Here is an 18,892-nt window from a genome sequence, read left to right on the forward strand (position 1 = left end):
GCCTAAACCTTAGTGCTACCAACTTAACCTCACTAGCGCGAGATAAACAAATCCACGTGCTTTTTTGACAGCTGTCATCCGCCATCTTTAATCTATAGAGCACAGTGCTGCCCTCTTTAGCTACTTACCTTTGAAATGTGGTGGCGGATAATTTGAAAAATGCTTTTTGACAGCATCCATCTTTGAGCACCGTGCTGCCCTCTTAAACAAACTCACGTGCTTTTTTCTGACAGCTATCATCCGCCATCTTGCATCACAAACCTCAGTGCTGCACTCTTTAGCTAGATACCTTTGAAATGTGGTGGCGGCAATTTGAAAAATTCTACATTCTCTTGTTTGGAAACAAACCCATGCGCTTTTTTGACAGCTATCATCCGCCATCTTTAATCCAGAGAGCACCGTGCTGCCCTCTTTAGCTACTTACCTTTGAAATGTGGTGGCGGCAAATTCCACGTGCTCTTGTTTGGAAACAAAGCCATGTGCTTTTTTTTTGACAGGTGTCATCTGCCATCTTTAATCAACAGAGCACCGTGCTGCTATCATGCGGGTAATTTCGTCAGCTGTCATACGCCATCTTTAATCAATAGAGCACTGTGCTGCTATCATGCGGGCAATTTCGTCAGCTGTCATCCGCCATCTTTCATCCACAGAACACCGTGCTGCCCTCTTTATGACATGTAGTAGCGCGCAATTTGAAAAGTTCTGTTAGCTGTCATCCGCCATCTTTAATCAAGAGAGCCCCGTGCTGCCATCTTTAGCTAGATACCTTTGAAATGTGGTGGCGGCAAATTGAAAAATTCCACATCCTCTTGTTTAACAAACAAACTCACGCGCTTTTTGTCAGCTGTCATCCGCCATCTTACATCGCAAACCTCAGTGCTACACTCTTTAGGTACATACTTTTGAAATATGGTGGCGGATAATTTAAAAAGAAATATTCTACAGCAGCCATCTCTCGACGCTAATTGTATAAGGTGGTGGCTATACATGACTCCTTAAGGGTGCTTACGCAAGATGGCTGCTATACACAGGCTGTTATGAGACGCCCTTGGGATGCTTGGGCAAGATGGCAGTTATACATGGCTCCTTATGAGATGCCCTAGGGATGCTTGCGCAAGATAGCGGCTGCTCTTATGGGACGGCTTAAGGGTCCTTGCACAAGATGGCTTGAGACGCCCTAAGGATGCTTGCGCAAGATGGCGGATACAAGATGGCGGCTATACACAACTCCTTATGAGACGCTTTAAGGGTGCTTGCGCAAGATGGCTGCCGCTCTTATGAAGAAAGCTAGCTTAGAGGCTAACGTGTCGTGCTAGTTCGATTTATTAAATTTGGGGCTTAAATGCAAAATGTTAAATATCTCGAGAATGCTGCACCGTAGAGCAAAACGGACACAATTTTTCTGCCTAACAACCAGGTTCGCAGTATGAGGAACATGATAGCATAAGAAAAACATAGTCTATCAACGGTTCGATCCCTACTTAGGCCCTTTGGCATTCGCTCTGTTTTAGCTTGTATTGAAGCGAGTCTTCATAACATGATCAGGTCTAGCTATGGTAGAGAGTATAACGTACCGTGCTGATTCGATTCATTAAATTTGGGGCTTAAATGCAAAATGTCAAATATCTCGAAAACGGTGCACCGTAGGGCAAAACGAATACATTTTTCCCACCTGATACCTAGGTTTGCAGTATCAGGAACAAGAAAAACATAGTCTAATGATGAGATCGACGGTTCGATCCCTACTTAGGCCCTTTGGCATTGGCAGCTATCTAATTCTACAAGATGGCGGCTATACATAGCTTCTTATGAGGCAGCTTAAGAGCGCTTGCACAAGATGGCTGCTGCTCTTATGAGACTCCCTAGGGGTGCTTGCGCAAGGTAGCAGCGACAAGACGGTGACTATACACAGCTCCTTATGGTACGGTCTAGAGGTGCTCACACAAGATGGTGGCTGCTCTGATGAAGAAAGCTAGCTTTGCATCGTGCAGGTATCTTTACAGCACTAAACCTCATACCTTTGAAATGTGGTGGCGGGTAATTTGAAAAATTCTACGTGCTTTTTATTAACAGCAGCTATCTTTAAACAATATCTGCTATACATAAGCTGTTAAGGCCTCCTCTTATGTCAAGGCATAGCTCTATCGAACAAGTTTAAACCTGCATCGGGATAGCTAGAGTAAGCACGTGCTGCAGAGATGGCATCATTATACATGTTTAGACTTGCAAATCACTAAAGAAACATAACAAGACTAGAATCGAATACTGCACTCTATGCTGTTAACTTTATCATGTGATCGGAACATTGATTGAAGTGTTTAGAACACTAAATAAGTGATTAAGACTAAAATAGAACACTGTACTCGATACAACATGTGTTTAGAACATGTCAGGGGATACCTTTGTTCTAAGAAGATTAGATTACCGCACATTCCTTGTAGGGCTAATAGGCTAAAGGGCTAATGGGCTAAAGGGCTAAAGGGCTAATGGGCTAAAGGGCTAGGGTGCCTCTCCTCTCTTTATCCGGGCTTGAGACCGGCTCTACAACTAGAGGTGGAGTTAACACCCTAAGGAAGGGAGAATGTTGGGAAATAATCTATACGAATATAGCTACTCGATCGACTATATACTACAGATGGATGACTTAGGTGAGGGTAAGCGCTTACTTAATAATACCTACACGACGTAATTCATGCTCTATTTCAAAAATATCTTCTTTGTACTGTGTGTAACCAGCATCATGATAGGCTCTTAGCTGTTGTAAACGTTTTACCAGTACGTTGGGGTCTTTACAGTAGCTTATATCTACATAGGGTAACAGAGGCTCGTTGTGAACTTTGAGTCTATATGCAGACAGTTGATGTCTAGGGACTTGTTTTGATGTAATACGTGCTTCAGCAGTAGCGTTTCTAGGTACAAACTTAACTTGTTTCGATAGCGATGAAGCGTTGAAATTTCCTTCTTCTTTACCTTGCATCTCTTCTTGAGATGTTTGCACTGCGACAGAACGTGTAGTAGGCTTAGGAAATGAAGTAAAATCATCAAGCTGTAATGGCAATGAAACATTCAGATTTTCTTCTTCTACTTTCCCTTTACTACTGTTTTGATCAACATCATTATCCTTATTATCATAATCATGATCTTGCCTCTCTTTATCTTGAAGTTTGTGCTTAGTAACAGAACTCGCAGCAGGTCTAGACAACAAGGGAGAATTAAAAATCCCTCGCAGAGGTGTACTTTTTAAACATAAATCAGTGTTCGCTGGAATATGGTTGAGCTCTTTGTATTTTGTTCCCAATGAAGCTACATTACACGCGGCTTCATGACGTTGAGCGTTGTATGCGTTCTTGAACTCTCTTCTACAATGTTTGCATTGAAAAATTGTCCTACATGATATCTCATGACGTCTCCTGTGATAGCTTCGGGAAAATGCTTTTCCACACACTTCGCAAATATACCTAGAAATAGGTTTTCCCATGACGGACTTTTACCTTCTGCTAACAGATTCTTCTTTAAATCTACTTGACATTTGTTACTCTCTACTTCGATGATGCGAACAGCTTAGCGATTAATAGTAAACTAACACAAAAGCGTATAACCAACAGTAAGATGGCAAGAGTGAGGTTAGCGACGTTCTGTTGTTGGATTTTAAATTCCGCGCTATAACATGCATAAGGTGGCAGCCTTGAGGTTCACCGCCGTAAAGATGGCAGCAGTGAGGTTAGCGACGCTCTATTGTCCTCCAATGTGAGGTTAGGGTCCGTCAAGAAGACAGCTGTCAAAACAGCACGTGGCTTGGTTTACTAAACAAGAGCACGTGGCAGTGACGTCACGGTCGCGTAGTATGCTGCTTCATCATGCAAAGTTCAATGTCTGCACCTACGTAGTTAACACTCTGCTATGTTCACAAGATTTTTACACATAACTATTCTTTATGCTTTAAGTTCGTGCACATAGGTTATGTTAAGATAGCATCAGATACAAGCGATGGTCATGTGCTCTAGTAGAAGATGCATGCATTATCAAAAGGTGGTGTGTACACGCTTTTAAACCTTGCTATTCTTACCGCTGCCATGTTCACAAGACTTTTAAACATCGCTATTCTTTGTACTTTAAGTTCATGCACATAGGCTATGCTAAGATAGCAGCACAAACACATGCAAACGTTGTACATTCTAGCGGGATGTGTTAATACGATAGTTGATGCATGCAAAATCGATAGGTGTTGTGTACACACTTTGAAACTTAACTATTCTTCGTGTTTTAAATCCGTGCACATAGGTTATGCTAAGATAGCAGCACACTCTTGCGGGAGAGGTTTTGTACTCTAGTTGATGCATGTATAATCGATAGGCAATGCGTACACGCTTTTAAAACATTGCTATTCTTACTGCTGCTGCTTTGTTCACAAGATTTTTATACATCAGTATATTTTATGCTTTAAGTTCATGTGTATAAGTTATACTAAGTTAGCAGCATACTTATAACGTTGTCGCACACTCTAGTGGAAGAAGTCTAATACGAAATTCGATGCATGCAAAATCGATAGGTGATGTGTACACGCTTTGAACTTGGGCATTCTTTGTGCTTTAACTTCGTGCACATAGGTTATGTTAAGATTGCAGCACACACAAGCGATGATCGCACGCTGTTGTGGAAGAAGTTTAGTACGATAGTCGATGCATACATTATCGATAGGTGATGTGTACACGCTTTGGAGTATAGCTCTTCCTTGTGCTTTAAGTTCATGCACATGGGTTAGGGATACACAAAACCGATTGCTACATGCTCTAGCGGAAGAAGCCTAGTACGATTGTCGACGCATGCATCATCGATACGTGATGTGTACACGCTATTCTTTTTGCTTTAAATTCACGCACATAGGTAGCAGCACACAATTGCGATCGTTGTACACTCTAGCGGGTGAAATTTAGTACGATATTCGATGTATGCAAAATCGATAGGTGATGTGTACGCGCTTTGGAATATAGCTATTCTTTGTGCTTTAGCTTTATACACATACGTTAGCAATACACATATGCGATCGTTGTACACTCTGACGGCAAAAAATGGTCGATGCATGCAAAATCAATAGGTGATGTGTACACGCTGTTAAACATCGTTATTTGTTGTGCTTTAAGTTCAGGCGTATAGGTTATGCAAAGATAGCAGTACAATCTAGCGGAAGAAGTTCAGGGTGATGCATACACGCTTTGAAACATGGCTATTCATAGTACTTTAATTTTATGGGTATATGTTATGCTAAGATAACAGCACAATCTACCTGAAGAAGTTTAGTACGAGAGTCGATGCATGTAAAATCGATAGTTGATGTGTACCCGCTTTGAAACATGACTATTCATTATACTTTAAGTTCATGGGTATAGGTTATGCTAAGATACCAGCACAATCTTGCGGAAGAAGTTTAGTACGATATTTGTTGCATGCAAAATCGATAGGTGATGTGTACAGGCTTTGAAACATGCCTATTCTTTTTACTTTAAGGTCATGCGTATAGGTTATGCTAAGATAGCAGCACAATCTAGCGTAAGGAGTTTAGAACGAGAATCGATGCATGCAAAATCGATAGGTAATGTGTACACGCTTTGAAACATGGCTATTCTTTGTACTTTAAGTTCATGTGTATAAGTTATGCTAAGATACCAGCACAATCTAGCGGATGAAGTTCAGTACGAGATTCGATGAATGCAAAATCAATAAGTAATGTGTACATGCTTTGAAACATGGCTATTCACTGTACTTTAATTTTACGGGTATAGGTTATGCTAAGATAGCAGCACGATCTAGCGGAAGAAGTTTAGTACGAGGGTTGATTCGTGTAAAATCGATAGGTGATGTGTACACGCTTTGAAACATGGCAATTCATACTGCTGCTCTGTTCCCAAGATTTTTAAACATAGCTAATCCTAATGCTGCTCTTAACGACGTAGAGTTAAGGATTGATTACGTGACCGTGACGTCACTGCCACGTGCTCTTGTTTAGTAAACCAAGCCACGTGCTGTTTTGACAGCTGTCTTCTTGACGGACCCTAACCTCACATTGGAGGACAATAGAGCGTCGCTAACCTCATTGCTGCCATCTTTACGGCGGTGAACCTCAAGGCTGCCACCTTATGCATGTTATAGCGCGGAATTTAAAATCCAACAACAGAACGTCGCTAACCTCACTCTTGCCATCTTACTGTTGCTACCTTGGTTATACGCTTTTCTGTTAGTTTACTATTAATCGCTAAACTGTTCGCATCATCGAAGTAGAGAGTAACAAATGTCAAGTAGATTTAAAGAAGAATCTGTTAGCAGAAGGTAAAAGTCCGTCATGGGAAAACCTATTTCTAGGTATATTTGCGAAGTGTGTGGAAAAGCATTTTCCCGAAGCTATCACAGGAGACGTCATGAGATATCATGTAGGACAATTTTTCAATGCAAACATTGTAGAAGAGAGTTCAAGAACGCATACAACGCTCAACGTCATGAAGCCGCGTGTAATGTAGCTTCATTGGGAACAAAATACAAAGAGCTCAACCATATTCCAGCGAACACTGATTTATGTTTAAAAAGTACACCTCTGCGAGAGATTTTTAATTCTCCCTTGTTGTCTAGACCTGCTGCGAGTTCTGTTACTAAGCACAAACTTCAAGATAAAGAGAGGCAAGATCATGATTATGATAATAAGGATAATGATGTTGATCAAAACAGTAGTAAAGGGAAAGTAGAAGAAGAAAATCTGAATGTTTCATTGCCATTACAGCTTGATGATTTTACTTCATTTCCTAAGCCTACTACACGTTCTGTCGCAGTGCAAACATCTCAAGAAGAGATGCAAGGTAAAGAAGAAGGAAATTTCAACGCTTCATCGCTATCGAAACAAGTTAAGTTTGTACCTAGAAACGCTACTGCTGAAGCACGTATTACATCAAAACAAGTCCCTAGACATCAACTGTCTGCATATAGACTCAAAGTTCACAACGAGCCTCTGTTACCCAATGTAGATATAAGCTACTGTAAAGACCCCAACGTACTGGTAAAACGTTTACAACAGCTAAGAGCCTATCATGATGCTGGTTACACACAGTACAAAGAAGATATTTTTGAAATAGAGCATGAATTACGTCGTGTAGGTATTATTAAGTAAGCGCTTACCCTCACCTAAGTCATCCATCTGTAGTATATAGTCGATCGAGTAGCTATATTCGTATAGATTATTTCCCAACATTCTCCCTTCCTTAGGGTGTTAACTCCACCTCCAGTTGTAGAGCCGGTCTCAAGCCCGGATAAAGAGAGGAGAGGCACCCTAGCCCTTTAGCCCATTAGCCCTTTAGACCTTTAGCCCATTAGCCCTTTAGCCCTTTAGCCCATTAGCCCTTTAGCCTATTAGCCCTACAAGGAATGTGCGGTAATCTAATCTTCTTAGAACAAAGGTATCCCCTGACATGTTCTAAACACATGTTGTATCGAGTACAGTGTTCTATTTTAGTCTTGATCACTTATTTAATGTTCTAAACAATCCAATCAATGTTCCGATCACATGATAAACTTAACAGCATAGAGTGCAGTGTTCGATTCTAGTCTTGTTATGTTTCTTTAGTGATTTGCAAGTCTAAACATGCATAATGACGTCATCACTGCAGCACGTGCTTACTCTAGCTATCCCGATGCAGGTTTAAACTTGTTCGATAGAGCTATGCGTTGACATAAGAGGAGGCCTTAACAGCTTATGTATAGCCGATATTGTTTAAAGATAGCTGCCGTTAATAAAAAGCACGTAGAATTTTTCAAATTACCCGCCACCACATTTCAAAGGTATGAGGTTTAGTGCTGTAAAGATACCTGCACGATGCAAAGCTAGCTTTCTTCATCAGAGCAGCCACCATCTTGTGTGAGCACCTCTAGACCGTATCATAAGGAGCTCTGTATAGTCACCCTCTTGTCGCTGCTACCTTGCGCAAGCACCCCTAGGGCGTCTCATAAGAGCAGCAGCCATCTCTTGCAAGCGCTCTTAAGCTGCCTCATAAGAAGCTATGTATAGCCGCCATCTTGTAGAATTAGATAGCTGCCAATGCCAAAGGGCTTAAGTAGGGATCGAACCGTCGATCTCATCATTAGACTATGTTTTTTCTTGTTCCTGATACTGCAAACCTAGGTGTCAGGTGGAAAAAATTTATCCGTTTTGCCCTACGGTGCACCGTTTTCGAGATATTTGACATTTTGCATTTAAGCCCCAAATTTAATGAATCGAATCAGCACGGTACGTTATACTCTCTACCATAGCTAGACCTGATCATGTTATGAAGACTCGCTTCAATACAAGCTAAAACAGAGCGAATGCCAAAGGGCCTAAGTAGGGATCGAACCGTTGATAGACTATGTTTTTCTTATGCTATCATGTTCCTCATACTGCGAACCTGGGTGTTATTCAGAAAAATTTTGTCCGTTTTGCTCTACGGTGCACCGTTTTCGAGATATTTAACATTTTGCATTTAAGCCCCAAATTTAATGAATCGAACTAGCACGACACGTTAGCCTCTAAGCTAGCTTTCTTCATAAGAGCGGCAGCCATCTTGCGTAAGCACCCTTAAGGAGTCATGTATAGCCACCACCTTATGCAATTATCGTCGAGAAATGGCTGCTGTAGAATATTTCTTTTTAAATTATCCGCCACCATATTTCAACGGTATGTACCCAAAGAGTGTAGCACTGAGGTTTGCGATGTAAGATGGTGGATGACAGCTGACAAAAAGCGCGTGAGTTTGTTTGCTAAACAAGAGGATGTGGAATTTTTCAATTTGCCGCCACCACATTTCAAAGGTATCTAGCTAAAGATGGCAGCACGGGGCTCTCTTGATTAAAGATGGCGGATGACAGCTAACAGAACTTTTCAAATTGCCCGCTACTACATGTCATAAAGAGGGTAGCACGGTGTTCTGTGGATGAAAGTTGGCGGATGACAGCTGACGAAATTGCCCGCATGATAGCAGCACAGTGCTCTATTGATTAAAGATGGCGTATGACAGCTGACGAAATTACCAGCATGATAGCAGCACGGTGCTCTGTTGATTAAAGATGGCAGATGACACCTGTCAAAAAAAAGCACATGGCTTTGTTTCCAAACAAGAGCACGTGGAATTTGCCGCCACCAGATTTCAAAGGTAAGTAGCTAAAGAGGGCAGCACGGTGCTCTCTGGATTAAAGATGGCGGATGATAGCTGTCAAAAAAGCGCTTGGGTTTGTTTCCAAACAAGAGAATGTAGAATTTTTCAAATTGCCGCCACCACATTTCAAAGGTATCTAGCTAAAGAGTGCAGCACTGAGGTTTGTGATGCAAGATGGCGGATGATAGCTGTCAGAAAAAAGCACGTGAGTTTGTTTAAGAGGGCAGCATGGTGCTCAAAGATGGCTGCTGTCAAAAAGCATTTTTCAAATTATCCGCCACCACATTTCAAAGGTAAGTAGCTAAAGAGGGCAGCACTGTGCTCTATAGATTAATGATGGCGGATGACAGCTGTCAAAAAAGCACGTGGATTTGTTTATCTCGCGCTAGTGAGGTTAAGTTGGTAGCACTAAGGTTTAGGCCCGTTAAGATGGCAGCACTGCCGATGACAGGTGACGAATTTACATCTACTACGATAAAGAGGGCAGCACAGTGCTCTGTGGTTTAAAGATGGCGGATGACAGCTGTCAAAAAAGCACGTGGATTTGTTTACAGCTGTCAAAAAAGCACGTGGATTTGTTTATCTCGCGCTAGTGAGGTTAAGTTGGTAGCACTAAGGTTTAGGCCCGTTAAGATGGCAGCACTGCCGATGACAGGTGACGAATTTACATCTACTACGATAAAGAGGGCAGCACAGTGCTCTGTGGTTTAAAGATGGCGGATGACAGCTGTCAAGAAAGCACGTGGATTTGTTTACCTATTCAAATCTCGCGCTAGTTAGGTTAAGTTGGTACTACTGAGGTTTAGGCCCGTCGAGATGGCAGTACTGAGGTTGGCGATGCGTTGTTGTCTGTCAAGAAGCACGTGGCTGTCAAAAAACACTTGGCTTTGTTTACCTCGCGCTAGTTAGGTTAAGTTGGTACTACTGAGGTTTATTCCCGTCAAGATGGCAGTACTGAGGTTAGCGATGCGTTGTTGTCGATAACAGCTGTCAAAAAGCACGTGGCTTTGTTTACAAATTCAAATTTGCCGCGGGTGGTGGAGGAGACCTCTGGGAGGCCTCTGGCTGTGGTGGTGGTGGAGGAGGTCTCTAGGAGGCGTCTGGCTGTGGTGGTGGTGGTGGAGGTGGCCTCTGGGAGCCCGGTGGCGGTGGCGGCGCCCGAATCCCTGTGTTATACTACTAACATCGCCAGAAGAAAACAACGCTATGATACTTTCAACTTTCGGCTTTTATGCCAATATACAGTCTATTGGGTAGTTAGAAAAAAAAAATAAAGTAGCCATATACCTTCTATAGTTCAGTGGACAAGATGGTCTTTACACCCAAAAGTGTGTGTGGAGGGGGGGTGGGGGGGGGGCAGCTGTGAGCTTGCATTCAAAAGATAGTGGGTTCGATTCCCATTGTCGGCAGCCCTGAAGATGGTTTACCCTGGTTCTCCATTCTTAACTCCAGGCATATGCTGGGGCTTTACCTTAAATAAGGCCATGGCCACTCACAACTCCTAGCCCTTTCCTATCCCATCGCCGCCATAAGACCTGTCTGTGTCGGTGCGGCATAAAGCCACTTGTGCGTGCGTGCGAAAGTGGGGTATTTTTATAGGTTCTCAAAATGTTTGAAAAATCATAACTCTTAAACTTCATTCGATATTTCAACGGTTGTTTTTAATAATCAGCACGAATAACCTACAAAATAATTTGCAGACCAATTCGTACTACAAGCTTAGAACCAGGAATTCATAACCAGATTTCCTCTGGTGGTCTTAAAATTTTGTTACGTACTGTACTTGTAACTGAGCATGAAGCAGGTCTGTCTGGCAAATTGCGTATTATTTCTTTAAAATACGTTTAAACACGGTCTTACTAGGAACTACAACTAGTTTACATTCGGTGCTGTACTCCATTCCGGTCCTCGTACCACGTTTCGAATTTCGAGCCGGGAATCGAGCCCGGGCCTCAGTGGGTGACAGATAAACGCACTAACCACTACAACACAGAGGCGGGCACTATAATTATTCTATTTTAAGTAAATGAATCTTAGGATAATGTAAAATTCCAAAAATGGAAATTTCGTGTTCAGTTTTTAAATATTCTACTAGACTCAGGGTTTCTCAAACTTTTTGTCTCTGAGGACCCCCTGAGCATTTCGCACGCGTGTCCAAGGATTCCTTAGACACAGAACATAATACTGCATTCCGTCAACAAAAACCAGAAAAAAGAAATGTCGTATAGCTTTTAGTGCCGGGATATCCCAGGACGGGTTCGGCTCGCCAGGTGCAGGTCTTTTTATTTGACACCCGTAGGCAACCTGCGCGTCGTGATGAGGATGAAATGATGATGACAACACATACACCCAGCCCCCGTACCATTTGAATTAACCAATTAAGGTTAAAATCCCCGAAGCGGCCGGGAATCGAACCCGGCACCCTCTGAACCGTTCAGCCTACGATTTGGACAACAAAAACCAGAATTTTGTAATGATACAATAGTTGATTTTATTCGAAGAATTTAGGACGAATATTTACTTTCCTTGGAGGTTCAATTTAATTTCATTTACATAAAGTTACTTTGTAAATGCACAGACATTATAAAACAATGTGGCACTTGGTTAATAATTTCAACAGTCTGGATCTGGAAACTTAATTGATAATCACTTGTTGCGGTTGTTGGACGGGCGGTACTATTTTATGAAGACCAAACGGTTTAGAAGCGTAGTCAGTCGAAGCCGAAGATCAGCCCCTACATTAGCTCTGTTCTTTTACTTCGTATTCATTTGTGTGAAAGCAGAAAACGTACATTCTCGCACGTATGTTGTCATGAAAACTGTACCGGGCGGTACACCTCCACGCCGCTAATTTAAAATGTGCGCCAATTGAAACTCCTCTGCTGGAGGAAGTCTGAACTTTATCGACGGTATTAATTTTCAAGTTTCTCGGAAGATGTCACTACTTGGAAAGTTTGGAGTTTTTGAACTGTGCCACTTTTGATGTATTTTTGTTTTACCGGTAGTAAAGAAGTGTGAACTTTCTCTTCTAGAGGCCACTACTGAAGAACTACAATAGTGCACCCTAGTGCGAAGAAAAAGAACTGTTCTTTTGGAGAAAATTTAATTTCAAAAGTTTGTTCTTTGTTAAATTTCCTTCTGTCATTATTTAAGTTGGCAATATTAACCCTTTCTTTCCCCTTGTTTTAAATTTAGCCAATCCCGAATTTCTTTCATTAATTTCTGACCAATCGGATGTATCTTCCCCCAACTTGAATATGTTGCTGTATCCTACCCAATAAAGAGTTTGTGGGAGGGTGTTCACATTCCCCTAACGCCTCGAACTTTCCGCGAGAGTATATAAACTGCTGATTTTAGGGTCTCCGGGCCACTTCTGTTCCATCTTTTCGTGTGTAAAGTACATAGCAGGGGGGCGGGAAGCGCCTCTTTCTTCGGCGGCAGTCAACAACCAGGTAATGGCCGATTAATTACTTCTTTTCTTGCTTGCTCAGCAGTTTAACTCTCGGGGCGGGTCCGAAGTTTTTCCATTATGTAACCTTCCTTAAAATGTAAAGAAACTTGTATCTATTCCATCTTTTAAACTGCATATCGAGATAGAGAGTGCTTAACACTCTCGAGCTCCCAATCATATTGTTTTGAGGTGAACTTATTTTTCTCAACCTATTCTTCGTTAACGTAAAGCAAATTGTACTTTTCTAAAGTCACCTCTGTAGTATGGGATTAGCCCTTGCATTAGTGGCCTAGAGCCAGATTAGGTTTTAAAAACAAGTGTATTAGGAGTGCAGATCGCCTCCTCTCAAATTGTTATTTTAGAGGTCATGTAATTAACCTTCTTGTCATTTAACAGACCTCAGTAGGTTGGGTATTTTACCCCTGTGTATATGTCCTGAAAGGACAGCTTGAAAGTGGAATTAGGTGGGGCCTTTGACAGGCCTGAATTTTGAGAGCAAGTTGCTCTTTTTCTGAAAATTTTGTTTTCTGCGCGCCTCAAGGAGGCCTTACTGTGTATTTTGGAGCAAGTGCTCCTAGGCATGAATGGGGTTCTCTGCCCCTCTGTTGACACTTGTGTTTGGGGTAAAACTGAGCTAATTGCTCAAGGATTGTGATCGCGGGGCTCGAAGCCCAAATCCTGTAAATACTGTAATTGTACTTTTGTTGCTTTGCTACTCTGTACCTGCCATGTTTGTTATTTCTTGATTTTGAAAAGAAAATATAACCTTGTTAAATTTTAAATTCACTTTAATTTCGTAGCCTGAGACCTATTCACCACCCCGCACCTTCTTTCACGCATAACTACCACAAAAACACGGTAACAAGTGGTAGCAGAGCGTGGTTGAATGGGTCTCATTTTAGCCCATTTTGACGGCTAAACATTGTTTTGATCCGAACTCTAACCATTTTTCTCAGTTGCTGGAATTTTTTGAGTTTTTCAAAATTGTTCTGTCATCATGCCCGGTCCTCGCGATGTTCTCCATCTTAACTGTTTGCGCAAGGAGGAGTTGATCTATGAATTGACTATTAGAAATGTGCAATCTGGAGGCACGGTTGCGGTAGACACAAACAAGCTTAGAGAGTCCCTTGATTTGCCCATTTCCATCCCCACCTTGGGAGAGAAATAAATTGACGACTCTCTTTCCACGATCGTCGAGAATATTACTGGGCTAGCATCTGTAGTTAGTTTTTTTGATGAAAATGATCCTTCTCCTAATCAAATTAAGCGTGTGCAAGCCAGGCTGTTTCATTTTTCAAATAGAGTTAACGATCTGTTGTCTCTAAAGTTGAATGACGTTCAGAAGAAGGAAGCTAGTACGCTACTTGAAAATATTTCTGAGTTATCTAGCAAGGTCACTCAATTGTTAACTGGGGAAATTCCTCCCAAAATTGATCAACCCACCACGATGAATGCAGGTTCCGAGGAAGAGCCTCCTAAGGGAGAAGTTAATAGGATAACCGTTGCTGCTCAAACCATCTCTGCCCCATTGGACAACGAGTCTGGACGCCGTGCATCGTTGAATAATATACGTTCGGAATTAACTTCCTTGCCATTGAAACCTTTACCTACTAAGTCACCCGGGTTTAGCAGCTTGCCTCATCCATTGGCAATGTTGCTCAGAGGTATCTCTAAGTTTTCCGTTAATACCACCAGTGACGTAATTTCATTCTTAAGATTTTTAGTTGAATTTCAGGACCATGCCCTTGTGTTTTCTCTTTCTCCATGCCAAATTTTGCAAATCATCTATCCTTATGCAATTGGTATTCTCTCTGACAAAATAGTAAGAGCCATAGCCGAACAGTCATCTATTGAAGATTTTCATGCACACTTGCTTGCAAATTTTATTCCCGCCCGCGCGAGGTCATCTCTGATTCAGAAGTACTATTATCGAGTACAGAGATTGGATGAAAATCTGGCTGATTTCATACAAGACATTAAGTTTTATACTAGGGTGTTTGCCCTTCACTTTCCTGAAGATCAGATTGTACAGGCTATTGTAGAAGGAATTTCACCACCCTATAGGTCATATTTGTGTTTCGCGGCGTGCCCGCAAACTTTCTCTGAACTTGAAGCGTTGGCCGTCTCAGCGGAAGGAGTTAGGTACGCCGATTCCTTGCGTGTCGCGAAAGAACCCCCACCTTCCTTTAGTAATACTCGGCCTCCACCTCGCCGACCAGTCACACCCCGTAAATGTTATGCTTGCGGGTCGCCCGACCATCTGCGCAATAAGTGTCCACTGATCAAGTCGAGTGGGACAAGGAATGTGGCTGGTTCATCACAAGGCTGTTTTAAATGTGGGGCTTTCTCACATATCGCCAAAAATTGCCCAAATTCAAATAGCACCCCCTCCTGCTCAACTTCTGGTGCAACTTCCAACAACAATCAAAAGTGACTAGTGGCTTCGGCTGAGTCAACTAATCCATCTTCCCGAGACTCAGCCCCGGGTAAACAGGTTGTAAATTCAGGGAACGATCAGTCTTCAAATTCGTCTTTTGAATGCCCTAAAGAGTGTCTTAGGATTGCGGCGGGTTCCCCCGCGCCTGTTCCTTTTCTTAAGATTGAGTTAAATAATGAACCTGTAACAGCTCTCTTAGATTCAGGCAGTGTTTGTTCGATTATTTCGGCTGAATGGTATTCAAAATTGAAGTCTGTTTGTAAACTACCTGACTATGTCTCTTCTCCTGTTCAATATGTTTCGGCTAATTCATCTCCATTGGAAATCCTAGGTGCTGTAAATGTCAAAATTCGTATTTTTAAATTTACATGGAAAATCAAATTGTTTGTGGCTAAGCACTTGTCTTGCCCCATTATATTGGGAGCTGACTTCATTTCTTACACTGGTCTTGTGCTCGATCTCCAGAGTAGGTCGTGCACATTCAAATTTGCGTCCAATTGTAAAATTCCCTTGTTAAAATGTAATTCTGTATCATGTTCATCTATTTCGCCTACCCAGGATGAGATGTTGTTAGACCTTAGACATCTACCTGAGGAGCAGGCTGATAGTATTCGTAAGTTGTGTCAGTCGTTTCCAGAGGTGTTCTCTGATACTCTTGGTGTTACTGACCTTATTGAATACAAAATTGAGGTCACGGATTCGATTCCTGTCCGTTTTACACCTTATAGGCTATCTCCACCTAAAATGAAGGCTCTGAAAGAAATCATCGATCAGATGTTGAAGGACGGTATTATTAGGCCCTCTAAGTCGGCGTATTCTTCGCCTATTTTTCTAGTCCCGAAACCCCAAGGAGGCTTCAGGCCTGTCATTGATTATAGGGCTCTCAATCGGAAGGTGGTGTTGTAATCTGTGCCCCTTCCCGACCTTCATTCTTGTTTTTCATGGTTTCGTAAGGCCAAGTTCTTTACTATCTTGGACTTGAATCAAGCCTACAATCAAATTCCCCTGGCGGAAGAGTCCAAACATCTTACAGCGTTTGCCACGGACTGGAATTTATACGAATACAATCGCGTGCCTTTCGGGCTCCCCACGGGAGCAGCTGTACTCACTAGGCTGCTAGATAGGGTCTTCTCTGACATCAAATTTGAGTATTTGTATCACTATTTGGATGATGTCGTCGTATTTTCGGAGACCTTTGAAGAACATCTAGATCATCTGCGAGAAGATCTCAATCGCCTTCGTAAGGCTGGGTTAACTGTCAAGTTGTCCAAGGTTGCCTTTGCTAAGCCCTCTATGTCATTCCTAGGGCATATTGTGTCACCTGATGGTGTCGCAGTCGATCATTCTAGAACACAGGCCATCCGTGATTTTAAACCTCCCAAGGACATTAAAGGTATCGCCAGGTTCATTGGTATGGTGAATTTCTTCAGGAAGTTTATTCCTAACTTCGCTAATAGAGCGGCGCCCTTAAACCTTCTTCGTAGGAAAGGCATCAAATTCGAGTGGGGACCTTCTCAACAAGCCGCTTTTGAAGATCTTAAATTAGCTCTCTGTAATGCCCCTGTACTGGCTATGCCAGATTTCTCAAAAAAGTTCATTGTCCAAACCGACGCGTCGTCATCAGCAGTAGCTGCAGTCCTTCTTCAAGAGACTGAACTAGGGAGACGACCCATCGCCTATGCATCTAGGACCTTGTCGGCTCAAGAAGCCAAGTATTCCATCTATGAGCTCGAAGGTTTGGCAGTCTTATTTGCCTTAGAAAAGTTCCGTCTCTATCTTGAACATGTCAAATTCGACCTGGAGACAGATAATCAAGCTTTAAGCTGGGTCTTAGGTAGGCCGCGTCGTACTGGTCGTATAGCCCGTTGGGCCATCCGTATTTCTGCCTTCCAATTCGATGTCAGGCATATCCGAGGTACCGAAAATGTTGTTGCTGATGGACTCAGCCGTATGTTTTCCAACGAGGTCGAGATACATAATCCGGTCGATAGTTCTTCACCTCCCGAGTCCATGCTATCTGAGGTTAATGCCATCTTAACAGATGCTCCCATGCTCTTTAGGGATATCGAGAAATACCAACGTGAAGATCCGACGCTGGCTCCGATAATGGACACCCTTTCTTCTGGGGAACATGTTGTCCCTTATGTTCTGAGGAATGGTGTTCTATGTTGCCCTTCGAGGCATGATAAGATGATGAAGGTTGTCGTTCCAGCTGTCCTTGTACCTATGATCTTCAAGTACTATCATGAGACCCCATTAGGGGGGCATCTTGGTATCTTTAAAACTCGTGAGAAGATTCGTGAAAGGTTCATCTGGAAGGGTATGGACGGTGAAATCCGTGAACTAGTAAAAGCTTGTAAATCTTGTTTGCTTAGTAAACCAACCATGTCCACCAAGGTAGGCCTTCTGTCTTCGCATCAAGCGTCGCACCCCATGGAACGCCTGTATATTGATTATGTAGGACCCTTCCCCCAGTCAAAGGGAAATGCCAACAAGTTCATCTTTGTATGCGTAGATGGTTTTACAAGATTTTCCTGGTTATTTCCGACTAAGCTGGCTACCGCTCAGTCCACCATTACTTGCTTAAATTCTATTTTTGCTTCTTTTGGTCCGTGCCAATATATTGTGTCTGATAATGCTAAGGCGTTCACATCAAATCTTTTTCGTAAATTCTGTTTTGACTTGTCCATCTCTCATGTAACTACTTCTGCTTATTACCCTCTACCATCTCTAGCTGAACGGGTTAACCGTAATCTCAGGTCCGCACTTATTGCCTATCATCATGAAGATCATTCCAGGTGGGACACGTCCTTGCATTGGTTAGCTTTTGCTTTGAATTCGGCGGTTCATGAATCTCACAAGTTTACTCCAGCTTCTTTGATGTTCAAGTTCGTTCCCAACAGGCCGCTCTCTAACCTCTGGTCTCTGAGTGACATTCTACCCGAGACAATAGATCCGGACAACATTAAAGATCTTTGGAAGAAAGCTAAAGCCAATCTTAAAGTCTCTCATGAAAAGGTTAGGGAAAGATATGATCGTGGACGGAGACCCACCCCTTTGAAGGTAGGTGACCAAGTGATGGTCAAGAATTTTGTTCCCGCGGGCAAGCTTGCCCCCAGATTTCATGGGCCGTGTACTATTTTAGATTTCCTTACGCCGGTTACGTTGTTATTAAGTAATCCAGCCACCGAGAGGATATTTAGGGTTCACCTGTCACAGGTGAAACCGGTGTAATTTCTGTGTTAACTTGCTTCATATAATCGTGAAAGGAATATGGAGGTTATATTTTTTTGAGTTTTCACTTTTAAGGCTTTCTGCCCCTTCTATAGTATTTTGTTTTATATGTAAGCATTTTTGTGAAACCTGCCCCGAACCATTAAACTGCCATCCTGTCCTTGCCACGGCCATTACCACGCTCCCGTCTCCTGCTCCACTCTACACAGTGGCTTAATTAATGCAATGAATTTCTGCACTCCGCTGACCCCTCAACCTCTCTACAAAGCCTGTGCCCTCAAAAAAGATGATGGTCCAACAGATTCTGCCGCCTAGTTTTAATGTTTCAGTGCCCCCGCAGCCGCGCGGCGCCGTGCTGCGACTGGGTTAGAGGATGGGCCCCCTCTTCCCCAGCGAGGACCACATGTGCACGGCGAGCCGGAGCTCTCCTCCCGGCCAAGGCTGATGTGCGGCGCACGACCTGCTACTTGCCCGCAGCCTGTATATGTTCACCGCGGGCGCGGCGTGCTTCAACACCTCTGCTCCCCTCATAGTGCGGGCGAGCGGTATCTCAGGGTACTTGTGGGGTCCGAGCGGCCGCCTTTGGACGCAAGCTGCAAC

Source organism: Anabrus simplex, chromosome 9, assembly GCF_040414725.1.
Source record: "Anabrus simplex isolate iqAnaSimp1 chromosome 9, ASM4041472v1, whole genome shotgun sequence".
NCBI lineage: Eukaryota > Metazoa > Arthropoda > Insecta > Orthoptera > Tettigoniidae > Anabrus > Anabrus simplex.